The following is an 18,765-nucleotide window of genomic DNA, read 5'->3' on the forward strand; positions in this document are numbered from 1 at the left end:
CTGTGTGGGGCTGCCCTCTGTTTGTCGCCCCTCCCCGCACCTCCCCTGTGTAGACTCCAGCTCTCTCTGCCCCGTGTCCCAGGAGCTCAGCTCTGGGGACCCTTCACTTGCTCTCTGGCTTCCATTTGGCCCATGGAGGCACTGGGATGGGGGACAGAGGCAAGGTGGTTCCTGCTCCCTCACTGTGTTCCCCTAGAGCAGGGGCTGCAAACACTGTAAAGTGCTAGATGGTAACTATTTCAAGCTTTGTGGCCCAAGAGACAAAAGTAAGGCTATGATTTAGGTACTGATATAACCATTTGAAAATGTAAAGTCATCCCTAGCTCATGAGCTATAACAGAGCAGGCAGCAGGTCCGGTTTGGCCCAGCTGTAGTTTGCCAACCGCTGATCTGGAGTTGACGGCAGGGGTTGTCAAACTTTGCTGTGTATCAGCATCACTGGAGGGCTGTTCTAAGACAGATAGCAGACCCCGTCCCCAGAGCTTCTGATTCTGTAGGTCTGCAATGGGGACTGAGGATTTGCCTGTCTAACAAATTTCCGGGTGGTGCTGATGCTGCTGGTTTGGATACCACAGTCTGAGAAACGTCAGAGTGGAGATGGCACCTGCCAAGTGTTCCTTTGGGCTCAGGGACACTATTCTCCCCCTTTGCTCCTTCAGGCCTGGGTGCTTCCCCATCCTTTGGGGATTCCCTTAACACTGCCTAAATCTTTGTAAATCATTATTTCCTTTTCAGTTAAACCCTTTGCGTGCTCCATCTTGGTCAGAATCTTCCTGATACTTGAAGGGTTTCCGTTTTCCAGAAAGGACCTGAGAACTCTGTGTCTGTGTACGTTAAAGGAATACTCCTTGGAGGAGAATGTTTCATCGATGAACTATTCTTGTGCTGCTTGCATAAACATTCCTAAAGAATCTCTTCTGTGTGTGGCTCTCTGGGAGCTGGGACCAGTTCAGAGGATGAATAGGACAGAGCAGAGTCCCTGCTACCAAACGGGCATCTGTAGGACGCTATGGGTGTGTCAAGGCCACCCAGCTCCAAGGAAGTAGCTCAGAGTAGGCTCTCCAGGGGGAGGAGATGAGTTCAAATGAAAAGTACGCAGCCAGCCCACAAGGAACTGGAGGTCTTGGGGAGCAGAGGGTGTGTGGAGGGACCTGGGGAACCCTGGCCATAGTGTGTGTGTGTGTGTGCGTGTGTGTGTGCGTGTGGAGGGGCAGGGTCTGAGAGCAGCCATACAGCTAGAGAAGTGAGCAGAGGCCAGATCACAGGGTCCTCATTGAGGATAAATATAGGAACATTGGGGTTTTCATCAGGGAATGACATAGTGAGATTTCCAAGCAGAAAGACCACCTCAGTGGGGAACTGCACGGATGGCACACAGGACAGAGTCTGGTGGCTGGGTAGGAGGGCCCCTCACAGGCTGCCAGGCTGGTTTCCCACTGATCTGGGTTGGGACAGGCTGAACCTGGAAACCGTGGCTGCCAATTAACTTTAGGATAATCTGAGACTGGTCTCTGCCATTGCACGTGTGCCCCCTGGTGAGTGTGCAAGAAGAAAACCTCTACACAAGGCCTCGCCTCCTTCCTCTGGGAAGCAGAATTCTCATTGGACTGGATGCTGTCCACCATGACTTCGCTTGAGGGCTTCATTTCACAAATGAAAAATATCAGCGAATCGAATCATCTCGAAGAGGTAAAGCGTTAAGGAAACCATGGCAGCCCAATGTCTGTGTTTCCTGCAAGCCAAAGGCTTCTCTGAAACGTTTACCCAACATCTCTGAGAGCTCCCACCAACCAAGGGCTACCTTTTTGGAAAGGTCAGACTTTTAAAAGGTTAATTGTTACCCTTAAGAAAATCGCAAAAACAAACTGCAGGGCTGCATCTTTAATGAGTATTTGGTACAGCGGTTCCCAGAAGCACCATTCCTGACGATTTGATTTAAACAAGACTAGTCTAGAAATCAAGTGCCTGTGGCAACTTCTGACTTAAAGTGTGCAGGGCCGTCTGCGGTTTAAGGAGTATTACTGTGCTTCGGAAATGTCCTCTGGCTCAAACCTCAGCCAGCCAGGAATTTGAGCGCTGCTAAATCCTTTGATCTTTGCAGTGAGGTGGCTGAACAGCCGAGTGCGGAGGGACCCCAGGATTTCAGCCTCTTCTCTTGTCAGAGTGCTTTCTCGCTCAGCAGTCTCGCCCAGCCCAGCGCCTGGCCGGTCCCCTCTGAGGATGCCTTGTCCATCGGCTTCCTCTTGCTCACTTCCACGTGGCTGCTCTGCAGCCGCCTCAATGCAGTTTGACCAAATCAAATCACTGTTGTCCCTTTCCTCCGCGCTAGCTCTGCCCTAGCCCCTACCTTCTGCCGAGCGCGTCGCTCCCCCAGAGCTCGCCCCACCCCCAGCTAGAACTCTCCGGTTCTTGGTTATTTTCCCATTCCACATTGTTCATCTAGGACCTCGTCCTCCCAGTTGCCAGGTCCTACTGATTTCTTCCTCACGATCTGTCTCAGGACTGTCTCTTTTCTTCGCTGCGGGCACCACAGTGGTCTGATCTGAACCTCTCTCCTAGGTGATTCCAATCACTTCCCACCATCTTCGTTGTGGGTCATCCACGTCGCCTGCTGACACGAGACAGATTTTCCTGAAGATCTGCTGTGATTCTGTAAATCCCTCGATCTAACGGCTCACTCTTTTCTTATCGTCTCTGGAATGAAACTCAGGATTTCAGGATTCATCACCTTTGCTTAATCTCTTACCCTCCCCTTGCCTTTTCTAAATTAAATTTTTAAATTTATTTTATTGAAGTATAGTTGATTTTCAATGTTGTGTCCTCCTCCTTTTTAATTGTGAGAGCATTGTAGAGCTCTACCCTCTTATCCAATTTGTAAGCCCACAGTACGGTATTGTGAGCTATAGTCACTGGAGTTAGGCAGACCTCGAGAACTTATTAAATATTACAGAACCTATCACACGGAAGAGAATGGTCTCTGGTCTGAACTGGAAGCTAGACTCGCCCCTCTGTGACTTTGCTTGGCCCTCACATGCCTGGGATGCCCCTGCACTCCTCCTGGCGGGGGGGGTCTCCCTCTTCCCCATGTCCTCCCACTATCTCCCTGGTCACCCTGGCTATCCTTTCTCCTAGGCTGCAGGGTATTATGGCTGTTTGTGTCCATGGGGTGTTAGAACTGCTGGACTGTGACTTATTTACCTTGTAGCCTCACAGCTATGCTTTTTGAAACTGTTTGGTTTGTTTTTAATCCATAGAATGAGGGTAATCATTCTTCCAGAGCAAGTGTATGGGGTTAATATTATTGATAAATGCCAAGGGTACAGTGAGCTCCTAACAGAGTGTTTGGCCCACGATAGGCAGTAAACACACAAGCACAGTCCAGAGTAGGTGGGTCATTTCAAAGGGCGGAAGTCGGGGAGAGGGAAGAAGAAACACAGGAAGGGAGGAAGGAGGGAAAGGAGGAGGGAAGGAAGGAGGTAGAAAAGCTAATTTGCTAGAACTGTCTTAACTGTTCTCCTCGCAGTCAGACCATAGTCTTCCTACTTCTCCTATGTGGTAAGCTCTGTCCCATCTCTACACCTTTACCCGTTCTCTGGATTTCTCCTGAAAGAGCTGTTTCCTTGACTGTACCAGGTTGCGCCCAGTCCTGTGGATTCGTCTCCTGAAGCCACCACACATGCACTCTAAGAGCTGTTTTCCCTTAAATTTTCCCTTACTAGTTGAGTACCACACGTGGAAGGTCATACAGGGTCATCAGCCACCTGTGTGTTTTTATTGCACATGCTCCATGGTTTTCAGGGTCAGAGTTTCTTGCTCAGATGCTACAAAGTTTCTGTTTTAGATGCCATTTCTCCATGTATCTAATGGCCTCATTCAGTGCAAAACAACGAGGTGGCTTTGCCTTCTGCTTGATGCCTGTACATGAAGAGGCTGTCCTTGGGTCCCACCCTGTCTTTCCTGCCTCAGTACCCCTATGGTCTAAATACCTTAAGTATTTAGGTAAGATTTAGGCGGGATCTGTTTTCCCCTCCAGGTTCCTCCCCTACGTCTCCACCTGGCTGGACTGGCCTCCTAGGAGGAAACCTACAAGGCCTCCCACCCTCTGACTTACAGTTGCATTGGGTCAGTGTGTCACATCAGGAGGAGGGGGAGATGGGGTATTTCTTTTGGCTTCTCCCCTACATGGTTGCCCAGGCTGGCTGTGGCCCGACCAAAGGTCACTGCACCTAACGTAGCCTCTTCTCTCCTGTGGGTCAGGCGGCCACCCCCTCCCTCTCCTTCAGGGGGTGCTCCTGGTCATTACTGATGCCAGGGTGCTTGTGCATTCCCAAATCTCTGCCCCAAGTTAGTAGACAGGTTATTAAACTCCCTTAACTTACAAGTGGACTCTTCCTTCCTGACAAATATGCTCTGTAAGTGCCTTGTGGATCAAACTCAGAAATATCGCATCCAGCAAAAGAAGCCCCACAGGAAGGAATGTGTATGAAGTTCAAGAACAGACAAAACTCACCTGTGGTGATAGAAGTCAGGGCTGTGGTTGTTTGTTTTTGGGTTACGACTTGGCAAGAGGGAACTCGCTGAGGTTTTGGAAACATTCTGTCTTGTGATTGGGTGGTGGTTATGTGAATATTTGCAATTGTCAAAAGTGATTGATGCAAATCAAAACTACAGTGAAGTGTCACCTCACACCAGTCATGATGTCAAAATCTTGACTCTCTGTGAACCAATGCTGAAAAGAAGTATGGAGACAGAGCTTTGGAGGAATGAGAAAAAAGGCTTTAATTTTTGCCTGCAAAGGTGGTAACACAGCAGGCTAGTGCCTCAAGAACTGTGCCCCCCTCCCTGGGGAATAGGGAAAGGTTATATAGCCTGGAGCTTGTGGTCTGGGGTAGGTGATAGGCTCAAAGTAATGAAGGTCTTGCATTTATTTTCTTCTGAAAATTCATGGCCAAAGCTGCTGTCAGGTGGCTCAGCAACTGGGTCTGGTGTCCCTGAAGTTATGGGCCCATGACCTTCTTTCTGAAATGAAGAGTGCTACAAGGGAGTGCAAGGAGAGAATAAATGCCAGGTACAAAGGATAATTCATGTGGAGTCAGAGAATAATCAGCTTTGTGAAGGACAAATCTAGCTACAAGTGTTTGTTAGTAGTAACAGCTAAAGAATAACCAAGATTGCCTAACTCTTTCAGGCATCTTTATGTTGTTTCCCAGTTCATTGTTTCCTTATTTTCCTTCTTTATTGGAAAACAAAAGTTTCATTTCTATTTTTGCTGCAGTGGTCAGAATGGCCATCATGAAAAAGTCTACAAATAATAAATGCTGGAGAGGGTGTGGAGAAAAGGGAACCCTCCTATACTGTTGGTGGGAATGTAAATTGGTGCAGCCACTATGGAGAACAGTATGGATGTTCTTTAAAAATCTATAAATAGAGTTAACATATGATCCTAAAATCCCACTCCTGGGCATATACCTAGAGAAAATGCTAATTCAAAAAGATACATGCACCCCAATGTTCATTGTAGCACTATTTACAGCAGCCAAGACACAGAAGCAACCTAAATGTCCATCAACAGATGAATGGATAAAGAAGATGTGGTACATATATACAATGGAATATTACTTAGTCATAAAAAATGAAATAATGCCATTTGCAGCAACATGGATGGACCCAGAGATTATCATATTGAGTGAAGTAAGCCAGACAAAGACAAATATCATATGATATCATTTATATGTGGAATCTAAAAAAACAGGTACAAATGAACTTATTTACAAAACAGACATAGAAAACAAACTTATGGTTACTGAAGGGGACAGTGGTGTGGATGGGGAGAGATAGATTAGGAGTTTGGGATTAACATATACACACTACTATGTATAAAACAGATAACCAGCGAGGACCTACAGTATAGCACAGGGAACTATATTCAATGTCTTGTAATAACCTATAATGGAAAAGAATCTGAAAAAGAATATATATATGTGTATATATATATATATATAACTGAACATATATATAAAAAACTGAAACCAACCAACCAACAGACTAACCCCCAAATTGTTCTTGAAACAAAATTCATCTTTGGGAAGACTTTTAAAAAATTTGGCTACAGTGTTAAGATACTGGCATATGTTTTTCTGTAGGTTTATTGGTAATTTGTATTCATTTTATAAAATGTCTATTCATATCTTTTTAAAATAAATTTATTTATTTAATTTATTTATTTTTGGCTGCATTGGGTCTTCATCACTGCACATGGGCTTTCTCTAGTTGCGGTGAGTGGGGGCTACTCTTCGTTGTGGTGCATGGGCTTCTCACTGCGGTGGCTTCTCTTGTTGCGGAGCACTGGCTCTAGAGTGCAGGCTCAGTAGTTGTGGTGCATGGGCTTAGCTGCTCCGCGGCATGTGGGATCTTCCCACACCAGGGCTCAAACCCGTGTCCCCTGCAATGACAGGCGGACTCAACCACTGCACCACCAGGGAAGTCCTATTCATATCTTTAAAAAAAGACATTATGAGAAAACTCTTCTTCAGAATAACTCAACCTACACTTGAGAGGCAGTGAAAGGTTATCTATTTGAAAAAATCAAGGAAAAAAGTCGTTGAACTCATACATACATTTTATTATATGTAAATTATATCCAATAAAATGTAAGTATCTAGAATTACAAGGGAAAAGTAATTTTACTGAAATACATGTAATGAAATGTTAAATGCAAGTTTGTGGAATGAATAAAAACGTCTTCGTTTTCCTCAACTACCCATCAACATTCTATACATCCTCAGTCATGAGCCTGCAACCTGGTGGCACCTAGGGCTGCAGCATCCTTTCTTCCAGCCCAGAACCGTCTCTGCTGTCCTCACGGGGCATCTACTGCACCTGTGTTAACTGCTGTATGAACAGGTGTTGCTGAGTGCAGGCGGTGCCTCTAAGATGCTTAGAAACAGGGATGGAGACCCTGGCACAATCCCATGCACAGAGTAGACACTCAATGCCTAAAACCAAAGCCACTGCTTCTTTAATAAACATCGATTGAATTCTTATTCTGAACTAGGCAGCAGGTTGGTGACTGGGAAAACTATTTTCATTTTTTTTTTCATTTTTTAAATCGAGTCTCATAAACTCAGAAGTTTCCTAGGTCCTTGGAGATTTGGCAAAACCTGGCTCAACCCCTCAAATTCATGGGCTTGTGAGAGGGCTGAGCCTGCCCACATTCTATGATTTTTTCCCAGTGTTTTTCCGTAGAGGCCCCCATCTCTACTCCTGTTGCTCTTCCTGTCACCTTCATAACACCCCCGTGGGAACCTGGGCACAGAGGTCTGCTGTTTAGGTAATCTTCATAAAAAGAGAAAATCGACTCCAGCCCAGCATTGTGTGTGGGATGTTGGGTGTCAGGAGGGAGACTCACCAGGATGGCTGGCCTCCTGCATCCTCCCTGTATGCCTGCCCTCGGTCCACGGACATCCTTAAGTAGGGTCTCAGTAGGTGAATTCCCTACCCCAAGCAGCCACTAGGGAAGTAGAATCTATTCTTTCACGTTTCCCCTGCCACAGTGTCCATTTTCCCATTTCTCTTGAATTGTTTTTCAGGGACCAATCAAAGCAGGTCATTTTTCCTTTCATGAAATTTCCTGAAATTCTAATAAAAATATATTTTTCCATCTTATTACATCTGATAGAAAAGTATTTCAATCTCGTGTGGTGGCACCAATGCAGATGACCTCTCTGGAGGATGGATGAGCAAAAGACAATAAATTGTGTAATTTTGGCCTTTGGCCATCCTCACCCAATACAGCTTCTACCTTAGGTGATGGGCAGTGCTATTCTCTGGGACTGTGCTTGGGGATCTGTTCCATGGCACAGCTGGGATGTGGGACTATTTTGTCCCTTCTACTTGAGGCTTCTCAGCCACTATGGGGCGCCCGTGGTCGGGGAAGGTGTCAGGTAGCCTGGTGTGTGTTTGGATGTCGTGTGTGCAGACAGAGCTGCATGAGGATATGAAGGGTCAGGGTGTGGGTAGCCGGAATTCCCAGACTAGATCTTCTCCAGCTTCTTCTACCCTCAGAGCCAAGGTCTACCACCATGTTGGACCCTATCCTTTGGGAGTTAGGGTTTGTGAGGGGGCACCCATACTAACCAGATCTTCATTCTCTGACCTCAGTTTCTGGAGGTCCCACATAGAATTCTTCTTTTTGGTGCAGTTTGCCCCAAGATGCCCATCAAGAGTTGAAGGTAAAACAAATGGAATGCAATTCCACTTCACAAAGTCTTAGGTACCATTTTGTATTTTCTTCAATCTGTCCCACAAGTACCTGGGCTCTGATGGGTTGCCTAGGAGACCATGCATGACCCTGGAAGGGAATGAGCCTCTAAGTTGTTCTGAAGATCCCTTCTGAGGAACCCAATAATGACCTCACCCGAGGACTCTGCCTGGTTGGGGGTTCAGCCCCCTGCATAAGCTTTGGGTCTGGGAATCTGAGTTTATGCTCCAAGATCTCTGTGAAGTTTGTTTCCTGAGGGTAGCAGTTTTCCTGGAGGTAACAGACTTTTATTTTCCTAAATTCACAAGAATGGGGGCAGAAAATCTCAGCCTTTTTGTGCAGGCTGGGTTTCTTGAGCTGCATCTCACTGTCAATCATTTTCTTTCCACTTTGCTCCAGCTGGATCTGATTTTCCAGATTAAAATCATGAGGGGTTGGTATCCAGCTTACTGCCAAAGCCTGGGGAGGTTTTACCCTGAGGTCTTTTCTCCTTCCTGTTGGTGCATGTTCAGAAACCTGCCATGTGGATGCCAGCACCATCCACAGTCCTGCAGGCCTGTCTGAGTGCTCTTTGACCCTGGAGACAGAGAGATTCATGACTTTTGACTATGTGCAATTTCTAATTCTGGATGGACCACACAATTTTTCTATTCATCACCATTGCTTCTCCACATCTGAGACCTGTCTCCCTTGGAGCATTTCAGTGGCATATCCTAACTGTGGCTCAAAATCTTCCTCTTCAATCTGGCACTGTTTGCCCCCAGATGCCTTATCTGGGCTAGCATCCATGCACCTGTGACCAGCGATTCCAGGCTAGCTTGATAGTTACCCCTTAACAGGAGGCCGGGCTCTGGAGCAGTCTGTCTCAGCAAACAAAGCAGGATGAAGACCCTTCTCAGTTATCTTGAGCTGGGTGATCATGGGTCTCTTCTCCTCTTTTAGGACTGAGTGTCACTGGAAGCTGTATTGACCCCCAATCTGTAGGGTTTCCTCTGGTTGGCTAGTTGCTAAGTTCATTTCTTGTCCTGTGTTGCCCTGGCCAGGGTACCAGCAAATGCTCTGTGTGTATTTCTCTCTCTACCTGCCTGGATAGGAACATCACTCCCTCACATTTTCATGCTGGTCTTGGGGCTATGTGACCACTGTCCTCTGACCCAAGCATCGCCACTCTCCTCTGACCCAAGCATCAGCCTGGTCCCTGCAGGAACAGTCATCTTTCTCCCCTTTTGGCAATCAGAATGAGGGTGCCCTTTGGCTTAGCTCTAGGGTAGTAATTTCATCCACACTACATTGCACTGGGGTCCTGTTTCTCAGCTTTAAGATCCTAGGCCTGTGCCCCAGTGTTACTCAGCTGTCACTTGGGTCTGCACCGCCTCCTGAATATCTAGGTAAATGAGACTCTAATCTTCAATGTTATGGATCATGTGAGCTCAGAGCTCTGAACAATTGCTGTGAATTCAAAACTTGAGTCCTCAGGGTCTCCATATGGGCCTCTTTGATGGCCTGGATGCAAATCTTTGCCTGTTCAGAGCTTTCCTCCAAAATTTTTACTCAAGTCAAGCTGATACTCTGCCACTTCTGTGTTTTTTGTTTGGTTTTCTGTTTGTCTTTGGTAGAGAAGAGCTGCTATAGGCCAGTCAGCTCTGTCTTGATGAATACAGTTTTCTCTCTTTCCTTAGACAAGTATTTTTAAGTTGGACTTGGCCGCGATCACCAATATTATTTCATACTCAATTGCAGGCAATATTTCCGGCATGGAGTAGGTTTGAGTTTATAAGCAAGGGGGTTTGCAATGCTTATTTAACAGTATTTGGCTTAACGGATGTTACCTAAACGTGGATAAGTAAGGGAAATGAAAACTAAACCCCTTATTTTCGCATTCATGTGATTTCATGAAAAGCACATTGGCTTTTTTTCCTACTCCTCAAAATTCTTTTTTATCTAAAGAATTGCATTTTTATTATTAAGTATCACTGTATTCATATTGTAAAGAAGATTTATAATATGTCTTAAATAGCTAATACGTACTTAGTTGTAATGGCTCTGTTCAACTTTCCAGCTATTTTTAATCACCACTTAATGCAACCCTGACATTAACAATGAATATATATATTTCATACTAATTTATTTTTCTAGAAGTCATTCTGCTTCCTAGAAAATGTTCCTTCCAGAGATTCTTTCCAGAAACCTGGACATGGTTCTTCATAGGAATTTCTGCTGAAAAGTCTTTTAATTAAAATTTAACCTATATTGTTGTAGAAACAATCATCATTATCATCAAATTTGCATTCTCAACTCTTTTCATGAGCTCTAGAATAAAGTACCTGTAATAGCTTTCTGTTCTTTTCCTGGCCAACAAAACATTCTCTCCATAGCTTTACGGTAAAAGAATGTAATGCCCCACACAATTTAAAATCATAATCTACTCTTGTTTAATGGTATTTTGTTGCCTTTATCTCCATTTATCTATAAATGCATTTTTAAACATAAGATGTCCATACCTTTTTGTCTTCGTTTTTACTCACTCACACTAGAACACATTTCAGTGTTTTTCTGGAGCCTTCATAAATGTGATTCTTAATGCCCATAATCTATCTTTCTATCTGCATCTTAACAATCAAAACTTTTATTTCCCCTCTGACATCTACAAACACATTCACTCAAAAAGCTGCTTTTAGCCTGTGGTTTCAGGTAAGACTGCCCGGGTCTGATAGTAAACTTGGCTCTGCAGTGGTTCTCTGACTTCCGGTAAGTTATCCTCACCCCACTGTTCTCATCACAGAAGCCTGATAATAATAGTGCCGCGTCATAGGACCGTTGTGAAGATCAAATGTGTATTATGTGAAAAGCTTTTGGATCAGTGCCTGGCACAGAGTAAGCCCTTAATAAATGTTGCCTATTATTCTTTTCTAGCTTTTATTCTTATTTTTTGCAAACATCTCCATTAGAAATTACCTAGTTCCCCAGGCTGGCGTAATGTCTGCTTGGGTTGTGTAATGCATACTCTTAATTATTTTCATTCTTCACAGTTTATGGAGAATCCCTTGGACATTCTCTACTCCCTGATTTAAGTGGCTTTCCAGGTAGAGTAAAATAAAATGATTTTGTGTGAAGGTGAGCTGGCCCCCTTGCATTAATTAAAGAAGTAACAATAGTGTTCCCTAAGAAAGCAGGTGTTGGTTTTTGAAAATTTACATGAAGATTGCTTTGTGGCATATGTTTTGTTTGACAACAAGAAATTTTATTTCTTCATAAGTAGATGCAAACCAAGAACGTAGAAAGTCACATAAAGAATTGTGTGGAATCACAATCACTGCATTGTTCTGAAACTCACCCAGCTGAGTTTCTGAATGAATTGGTCTTCAACAAATTTACTATTAACCAATACCCCTATAGCTGGCTATATCACTTACTAGGCCCAGTTAGACCATTATGAAGTTTAGCAAGTTGAAGTTTACTTCTCTGTCTCAAATTTTCTCTTATCAAATTAAGAGAAACCCTGCTGAATTTCACAGGGAAATAAAGTGTTTTGAAATGTAAATATAACTATAGATGCACATAAAATAAACTATAAAGTGCTCTGCAAATATCTTATTAAAACTATGCATTTTCTTTGAAAGGTCAAGAGATTATTTTAATTCACATTTTTAGGAGGCTTATTTTCAATTAAAGTTAGGATTGGTGGTCTTTGTGAGTGAGGAAAAGTCTACTCAGTTGTAGGTTTCATTCATATGATAGAGAACCCCTGTTCATATCTCTATATAATATAATGCTGTCTTTTCAAAGAAGGCTTTATTTTTCAAAGACCACCTGTGTAAGCAGGTGAGAAGAGCAAGATCACAGACCTTCTCTCACTGTGTACTGATGATGTACTTTGGGTGAATTCCATTTCAAATCAGCAAAGACATAGTGGATTTGAAATTAGAAGACCTACATTTGCCTTTGGTTCTCCTGAGTAATCTCGGCAAAACAATGAATCTCTCCCTTCCACCTTGCCCTTTCGTCTTCTCACTTATTTCCTCTAAAACACATTGCATGCCTGAATTTTCCAGAAACCTACCCACTTTTATTCTGTGTCTTGTTGGATGCAAATATAACCATTTTGTAGTTATAACTATAAAAACTATAAACATAACCTTTCTAACTAGCTGTATTTCTTTGTAGTAGTCCCTTGGAATCACAGAAATAAATTTTGCTTCAAATATCAGAGATTATCAGTTCTCTGGTTTCTTTGCATATTAATTGAATACTAAGCTTTAAATAGAAAACATATGATACTTAGAAGTTTTCTTTCATGCACTTAGATTCTATTGAAGACTTAAGAAATTATCCATTTTTAAGGAAAGAAGGGGATATTTTAAAAGTACAAAACATATGTTAAAAAAGTTTGTTATAGATTGAATTGTGTCCCCCAAATTCATATGTAGAAGTTCTAACCCCTGGTATCTCAGAATGTGATCTTACTTGGAAACTGGGTCATTGAAAATGCAATTAGTTAAGATGAAGCCATCCTGGGGTAGAGTGGGTTCCTAATCTGATACAACTGGTGTTCTCATAAAAAGGGGAAATTTGGACACAGACACACACCGGGAGAACACCAGAAGATAAAGGCAGAGATCCGGGTGCTGCTTCTACAACCCGAAAATAATGTCAAATATTGCTACAAAACCACCTAAAGCTGGGAGAGAAGCACAGAACAGAGTCTCCCTCCGAGCTTTCAGAATGAACCAACCCTGCCAAAACTTTGATCTCCAACTTCTAGCCTCCAGAACTGTGAGACAATACATTTCTGTTATCTAAGCCACCCACTCTGTGGTAGTTTGTTAGGCAACTCTAGCAAATTAATACAGATTGTAGTACCAGGAAGTGGGGTGCTTCTTCAGGGAATACCTACAAATGAGAAAGTGGCTTTGGAATTTGGTAATAGAGTCTTGAGGTGCTGGATAGAAAAAGCCTAGATTGCCTTTAGGAGATTATTGGTAGAAATAAGATTGTTAAAGGAATTCTAGTGAGGTCTCAGATAGAAATGAGGAACGCTATTGGAGACTGGAGGAAAGGCAGTCCTTGTGAAAAGGTGGCAGAGGACTTGGCTGGATTGTGTTTTGTTTTCTGGAAAGTGGAACTTATGACCCATAGGCTCGGGTATTTAGCCGAGGAGATTTCCAAGTGAAGTGTCGAAGGTATGATCCAGTTGCTTCTTGTTGCCCGTGGTAAAATGGGAGTGGACAGCGATGAATTGAAGAGGGACGACTAAGCAAGCAGTGCTCTGGAAGCAGGGTCAAGGGTGTAGCTGGACAACCTTTGCTAAAGAGATTAGGTCTGTGGCTTGTGGGTCCAATCAACTGTCTCAGGGGAAATGCTGCCAGCTTGGACTGAAGGGTACAGAGTAGGGATGAAATGAAAGAAGGTTGCTGGACTTCTAGGATTCTACAGGCAAGAACTGAGCTGATAGTGCTATTCAGCTGCAAACAACTGTTGTCCTTCAAGAAAAAGGAAGAATGACTCAAAGGCTGCTTAGAAGGCAGTGAGGCTACCTCTTGCTCCATTGTAGTGTACCTGTCTTTCTTTTTCAGTGTCCCTCTAGACCAGTATAGTTAGTACCTCTTTGCTTTCACTTGGAGAGGGCAACAATATACCTGGAGAGTCATGCCCCAGAGGTTCACAGAAGCCCCTTCTATTTTTCCTAGGTCCTTAATACTTAAATGATCTAAATTCCCCTTGTGAGACACATGAATATTCACTGCCACAACACCCTGAATCCTGCCAACCTCCTGCCCCTACAAGGAGAAGGGAAATTTCATGACTGTCTTACCTTGGGGAACTTTCTGTACCTCACTCAGATTTACTAGAGACTTCTACTGAGAATGCCAACCTGACATTATTTATGTGTGGATAATTCCTAAAAGGTTAAACTGGAGCTTATCAGGAGAATATGCTATTTCCAATGAAAGCTGTCCTTTGGAACATGGTTCTCTACCTGAGGTAAAATCAACCCAGCTTTTGACAAGTAAGTGAAAAACTCATTGCACTTACTTGGCAACTAGCCAAAGAACAGAGAACAAGCGTATACAGTTGTCCTTCAGCATCTGCAGGGAATTGGTTTCAGGACCCCCCCCCCCCATATAATCAAGTCTCATATTAAAATGGGGTAGTTTTTACGCACAACCCACGTACATCCTCCTGTATGCTTTAAATCATCTCTAGATGACTTATAATACCTAATGTAATGTAAATGTTATGCAAATAGTTGTAAGTACAATATAAACTCTATGTAAATAGTTGCCAGCATGCAGCAAATCCAAATTTTGCTTTTTGGAATGTTCTGGAATTGTTTCCTGGATATTTTTGATCCACAGTTGGTTGAATCCATGGATGTGAAAACCATGAATATGGAAGGCCAATTGTATACAGATATCAGGTATGATTTTGGAGTAGTACATGACTCGGGGATGCTTTAGAGGAAAAGGCTTTTTTGCCTTTTCTGAAGCTCCTATCAAAAGTGGACAAGCTAAGGAACTTTTAGATGCATTCTAAAACAGTTTTAACCTAAGTAACAATCTTAACTAAACCCTCCAAGTATTTAACCAGGTCATTATAAAATGTCAATGATTAGCCACTGATTTTGGAAAGGAAGAACAGAAAAAAGTGGGTTGCACCCTTCACTCATATAAACTCTGGCAATACCAAGATGGCTACCTGGTGGTACCAGATTACTTCAAATAGATACTAGCTAAATTTCTCCATGGAACCATTTATTACGGTACAGACAAATGGGTTACTATCTTAAATCAACATCTGTGTGGAAACTTTAAAAAGACAGTTAAAGTTATTTTGAGATCACATGTCACCTGTCAGGAACATAATCATGGAAAAACTGTAAAGGAACATAGCCAGAAACAAAACCCCAGGATCCTTTGAACACCTTAAGATGGATTTGGTACAATTTCCAGCCTCCATGGGATTTGAATATATTTTAGTTGTTGTATATTTATTCTCAGGATGGGTTGAAGCATTTCCTTTTCAAAAACTACAGATTTTACAGTAGTGAAACACCTGCTTGATTTTGTGTTTTAACCTGGGCACAGAGATTTTTATATTAAATTACTGAAGCATATAGTTTCTGGGAACAATTATAGAAAAACTCCATAAGGCATTACCTGTTACTCAATAACTGTATTGCTCTTACCATGCATGATCATCTGGAATGATTGAAAGAACCATTGGTTTCCTTAAATTAATATGAGCAAAATTTTCAGGAACTCTTGAGTTCTGGCCAAAGCTCTTCTGAAATAGACCTTCTGGCTATAAAGTCCACTCCCTCTAGGACACATTAGTCATCTCCTTATTAATTGGTAACTGGAAGTCCCATGCACTTAAGATTTTACTTCCAGTACTAGACTCTGCCATGCTACACACAGACGTAGCAAAATATTCTAAGGAACTCATCATGTACTATACCTGGCCTATCACCAATAGGTTAGTGCATCTTCCCCCAATATCTTCCTGAACAGCCTCTTCATGACATTCGACTGTGAGATTGCACATATTGGAAGAGATATCAGAGAAAAACTGTTCTGAAGTCATGCTGGAAAGAACCATATCACGTTCTGTTAACAATGAATACAGCAGTACAACCCCAGGGAGTCAAGCTTTGGGTTCACTTTTCACAACTAAAGAAGCAATTCAGAATTCCACACAATTGGAAGTCTACTCCAACTGCAGGTTCTTAGAGACCTTCTAGAAGGAGCTGATCTTCTGGAGTAGACAGCTGATCCAAGATCTTTGGAACTAGTACATGACTTCAGATAGTGGAACGCTTTGCCCCGAAATTTGAGCCAAGACCTATGTCTAATTCCTGTTTTGTTTTCATCTGTTCACTTATAATCATCTTATTTTCTTTAGACCCTTGGTTGCCACTGACCCATATTGGCCTCTTTACTCTTTTCTTTCCCCTTTATTATAATGGCTGAGTTTGAACCTACTCATTTAAACACCATTCTTAGATTACCCCAAATAGTAGCCACCACCCTCAGTCTTGCTGACTGCTGGATATGCCATCCATGATCAGTCCCCCATGATAAAAATTCTGGGCAATTCTTGTTTCAAATGAGGCAATCAAATAAGGCAATCATAGCCAATGGCATTTCCACTTGCACCACATGGACAATTGACCCTAAACAAGTCAACTTATGACTTTGTTAGTGTTCCTCTCTCCCAGAAAAAGAACTATTTATTACAATCTATTGATCAGACCTTAGGAACCTCTAAATTTGAATTCAACAAACTTTGTAGGTGGATACGCCAAATCCCACCTGAAAGAGACTAATATAGGTCCAAACGTAACCCAGCTAATATAAGGGTTTGGCTCCAATCTCATGTCATGAAAACTCCTTTTTTCCTGATCTCCCTGTACCCCTACTGGATACTATTTCTTTTATGGCTAGGATGTCTGGTCCTGTTTGCTTCTGATTAGTACCTCATGCACTTTAGAACTAGTATTATTATACTTGTCTGTACACAAAGACCCTATTTCTATAAATCATCAGGGCTCAAAATTCTGACTCAAACGGGGGTTCTGAAACAAAGTCACTCTCCACACACTCTACCTGGAGGAATTACTGACTTCCTCAGAATGTGAGGAAGTTTATGTGAATAAACTTTATGTGAATTGAGTTTATGTGAGTCATCAGAGCAGTGTTCCCAACTGGCACTCTGCAGAGGTCATTAATTGTACCACCTCTGCCCTAGATGGAATACAGATTGGTCTCAACTCACTAGCATGAATAGTAGTGGACAGTTACGTTGTTCTAGATGCTTTTGTTGGCTAGTTGTGGTGGAGCCTCTGCCATTGCTAATACCTTGCTCTGTACTTGGGCCAATGAAACAGACAGGATGGAGCAGGCTATACAGTGCCTTAAGGAAAAAGCTACATGGCTCATGGTTGATGCTCATGGCCTAGAGGGGATTTGTTCTTGGTCTGGATTGGACAATTGGGATTCCCAGTTCTGAAGCATTTTACAGGGACTATTAATTGCTCTTGTTTTTGTCCTGATGCTGGTCTGTTGCATTCTATCCAGAGTCTTAAATGCATCTATGCAGCTGTTCTCTTGTCAGAAGGTCATGATGATGACACAAAAACAAAAAGTTCAAGAAGATCTCACAATACAGTGGACTATGGAGAAAATTGTACAATCCACGAATGGAGACAATCTGGATCTTTAGCCTTCTGTGAACTGGTCAACCTCTCACAAATGAGAGACTGACCAAAAGTGGGAACTGATAGACTGTATATACAAGTGGACAAAGCCCAGACCGTATGTGACAGCAAACTGTGACCCACATCAGCAGCAACCACTCCAGGAAACCCAACTACAACTTCTGCAACAATTGTCCCTGAATGGTTAGGGTTTGGTCAATGACTGACAGCTTCCCCAATTTTTGTTCCCATCCCTTACCTATTTCCAGTTCAGGACCAACTAGAGAAAGCCAAATATGCTCCCCAAACCACTTACATAAGATGCCTCACTTCTAGTTATCCTACCTCTACTTCCCTGTGGCAACAACCTCCAATCAGGGCATAGCTGAAGTCTTCCCTTTTTGTCACTGTAAACCTTTCCTACTCCCCTGCCTGCCTCTGAGTCTCTGTCAAACTCAAGTGGTGGTGACTGCCACACTTCTTAGCAATAAAGAATAAAGGGCAATCTTGCTAATTAAGAATAATATGCATATGGGTTAGGGAGAGGAAGAAATTCTGGGTAGGAGAGAGAAGACAAGGTTAGTCTGATTTAGTACAAGAGTGAAATAGAGTTTTCAGAGTTGCATTTTTTTAAACTTTCAAATAATAACCTTTCTCTTGTCATTGTCTCACACACGGTAGACAACTATTAAGTGTTTGTTGAATGAATGAGTCTATGGAAGCTTGTTCTCCCCTCCTCCATTCCCACAGCAACATCCTCAACTCCTACTGTTTGCAGGATATTATTGAGCTGGACAGTTGGCCCTGGGGCCAGAACTGTGACTAGTGGAAATTGGTTTCATGCTTGTCCTTTCAACCTTCCTTTTGGCACTAAGGCTATGTTCTCTTTTTCTAGGACCCTTTGGTTCAGAAATGTTGCTACTTATTATTAGATTCCTTTTATTCAAGAGAAAGACCCTGTATATTTTTGAGGGCCAAAAAGTATTTTATTCCAGGGAAATTATGCAAGAGATATTTTCAAACTGTTGAAGTCCTAGCATTGTGGTCTTATAGGATACAGATTTATTCCTATAGTGAAGAATTATAAAGACTTAAGTTTTAGTAGATTAGGAAAGGTAAAATGTTGGTGAATGTTATGACTTTATATTGAAATTTATTCATGGAGATGGTCCATCTGATTGAACCAACCAAGTCATAGCTCCAGGCAGATGTGATGTGCACAAACTCACCCTGAACTTTCTCTAATTTTTTTCTCCCCCTGACTTCTTCCTCTAATCATTCTTCACTCCTTTTTTTTCTTGTGACAGTT

Source organism: Monodon monoceros, unplaced genomic scaffold (genome assembly GCF_005190385.1).
Source record: "Monodon monoceros isolate NGI ecotype Baffin Bay Population unplaced genomic scaffold, NGI_Narwhal_1 Super_Scaffold_16, whole genome shotgun sequence".
Lineage (NCBI taxonomy): Eukaryota > Metazoa > Chordata > Mammalia > Artiodactyla > Monodontidae > Monodon > Monodon monoceros.